This window comes from Eleutherodactylus coqui, chromosome 2 (assembly GCF_035609145.1).
Source record: "Eleutherodactylus coqui strain aEleCoq1 chromosome 2, aEleCoq1.hap1, whole genome shotgun sequence".
Taxonomy (NCBI): domain Eukaryota; kingdom Metazoa; phylum Chordata; class Amphibia; order Anura; family Eleutherodactylidae; genus Eleutherodactylus; species Eleutherodactylus coqui.
Genome location: NC_089838.1, coordinates 125,469,787 through 125,473,171, shown reverse-complemented (window position 1 = coordinate 125,473,171; position 3,385 = coordinate 125,469,787).

Below are 3,385 nucleotides of genomic sequence, written 5' to 3'. Positions count from 1 at the left end.
TGCAGGTGTTCAGACATTAGGTGTGATCAATGTCTTGCTCTATGTCTGTAAGCATCTTTGCACTTCTGTGTGGTGATGTCTGTAGGTGTGCAGACACCTGGTGAGTTTTATGTTCTGTGTTGCATTTCCCTGTGCCTGTAGGTGAGCAGATGCATGTTGCATTATTTCCCTTATCTGGTGTTCCTGCTTGTTACCATCTAGGGGGATCCCTATTGGGACGATCGCCCCACTTGTAGGCAGGGTTTCCTTTTTGTTGTTTTAGCTGTCTTGTTAGAGTAGGGACTCACAAGACAAGAAGGACCCTTGACGTGGGCTTATGAGCTTATGTATTCTCAACAAACCATTACCTTGTATGTATTTCTTAACAATTCCATCTGTCTGTGTGTTTGTAGTTCTATCAATAAGTATTTTGCTGCCTGTTGTCATTGTGGTTGTTTGTATGCATGCTCAGTTTATGTATGTTGTTGGTGTCCAGTGTGTATGCATGTCCCTACTTCTTTTTTTCCTTTCCGTATATTATTTAGGCTATGTTGGTGTAGGCCATTGTTCCCATGGTCTGCATGGATGTAACAGCCACAATGTCCCTTCTCTTAACAGGAGGAATAGCATGACTGACTGTGCTATTCTTCCCAGTAAATATAATTTTATCTCCATGGAGTCTCCTGGCAGCAGCATGAGCAAAGCCTTAGAAAGGAATTGTAAAGTGTTAACCCTTTGATGACACAGGAATATTTACATTTTTGTTTTGTCCTTCTTAACTTTAGTTTTCTGTCAGCATATCGGTATAAGGGCTTATTTTTGGCAGGGCAAGATGTATTTTTCAACGGTACCATTTAATTTATGATATAAAGTTCTGAAAAACTTTAAACAATTTCTAAGTGGGGTGCAAAAAACACATTTGCACCATTTTGGGGTAGTTGTTTTTATAGCGTATGCATAAAATATATATTTATTTAATCACCTTCTGTTCTCATATTTTGAGCATAAAATATATATTTATTTAATCACCTTCTGTTCTCATATTCTGAGCACCACAACTATTTTATTTTTCCATTGTTGTGTGAAGGATTGTTTTTTATATAAAAACTTTAATTTCTATTGGTACCATTTTGGGATACATATCTTTTTGATTGCTTTTTATAATTCTTTTCTTATTAGAGATGGGGTAACCAAAAAAAAATTCACTATTGATGTGGGATAAAGAAATGCATTATAGTATAAAGAATTGCATTATTTTAATGTGCTGCATTTTTATGGAGGTGGCAATACCAACAATGTTTTTTGTTTTGATTTTTTTTATGTTAAAAGTTGGAAAGTTTTTTTATATTAATATTTATTTATAAATAATATTTATATTTGTTATTTATTGTAATAATTTCAAACAAACTTTAACTTATTTTTACTCTTGCTTTAGTCCCAATAGGAGACTAGCAATCATATGATCACTTACACAAATTACTACAATTGCTCCGTATTGACGTTTTTTGCATTTTGACAGGAATTCTATTAAGCCTTGCCACAGTCAGGATTTAATAAGCAAACAGCCATGGCAGCCCTGTGGGCCTTCAGAAGGCCAAAGTCTGCCATGACATTAGAATGGCTGTTAACATCTCATTGTAGGCAAACCATTCGGGGACAGGAGGAGCCTCCTTCCTCTGGCAGACTATTTAAATGCCAATGTCAGAATTGACAGCAGCATCTAAATGGTTAACATCTGCAAATAGAGTTAACTCTGATCACAGCTTCTGTTGTCAGATGTCAGTTATCAAAGACAGCTAGCACCCACCACTCAAATCCGGAACCCACTCGATACAGTTCCTGTGCACTTCATACATATACAGCATATGTTGCCAAGGGGTTAAACTCCTATGTCACTTAGTGATGTGAAAAAATTATGTTAAAATACACATTTGTCACTTCAATATACCTTAGAACTAAGAATGATCCAATTCCGAAATATAGTGTTGCACCCCTGAGTTTGCACAGAAGGGAACATGTTTTACTACAAGCATACCATACAATAGTGTCTATTCTCCATGCAGCATGTGTCAGATTCATATCAGTGTGCATGGACTTTTGATGAATCTGGCGCAAGGTAAAATGACAAAAAATTGTGCCCCCCAAATCTTTTTATCCGAGTACGGAAGTACTCGAAAATCGCGGCGCTCGGGCAAAAAAGGGGCGTGGCCGAGTAGGTTCGCTCATTTCTAATTATAATATAATAATAGTATGTTTGTAGCTCTTTTACAAATATGAACACAGCAGTACCAGCTGCACTGGCCCTATAGGCATGTGTATTTTACTGACAGATGCAGGAATTTTCTGCAATAAATGAGCCGTGTGTGTATTCACCCTCAGTTTTAAGCCTTTCCCAAGCACATACAGTAGCTTAGAAGGAAAACGGGTGTATGGTGTTGATCACATTTCAACCCAGCAGCTAGAGTCTTCATACAGGTGTACACGATTTTACTAAATCCTTCTGACAGTATGTGGGAAAACCATTTAGTTTTAATCCATATTGCTGATGTGGCAATTTTTCTCCATTGGCTTTCATAGGGAAAAATGTGAAGACATAGGAACAGTTTTAGGCCTTAGTCAGACGGGCGTTTTTTCCCGCGATTTGCGGATCGCATGACGGATGCGCATGCGCAAATCGCGTGACCGGGGACGAAAAATCGTGGGAAAAATCAGCACCTAGCCGCGTTTATGGTCGCAGCAAAACGCCCGTCTGACTGGAGTAAAATCGCCGTGTGCATCAAAATGCGCATGAAACTTAGACTGGCCGGCGAAAAAACGCAGCTAGCTGCAGTAAATGATTTTGGTGCGCACATAAAACGCCGAACGCAGATAGGCGCGATCTGCGAATCGTCGTGTGCTATAATTTATCGCATATCCGCATAAAAAGCGGACATGTGACCGATACCATAGCAAACCATTGGTTCTATATATGCGCGAATCGCATGCGCAAATCGCGCGAAAAAACGCCCGTCTGACTAAGGCCTTAGGCTGCTTTTACACACCAGGATATACCATATGGAACTTATCTGCACCAAAATCCACATGGCTAACATTTGGATTTTCATAATAGAATTGCAGCGGATTTGAAAGGGCAACTTGGCATCCTTCTGGCCATATCAAAGAACTGCCTCATTGTAAAAAAGCCTTCTACAGGATAAAACTGCTTTAAACTTGTTGCTAAAGCACTTTGCATATATTATACTTGTCTTTCTTTACACAATATATAAAAGTAAGAGCTTTACAGTTTATGGAATTTCCTATTTATTCTTACAAATGAAATAGTTTACAAGCTTTGAAATATACAACAATCGAGTTACGTCCTTATTGCTCAATCGAGTTAAACAATGGGGACATAATCTTCACACAG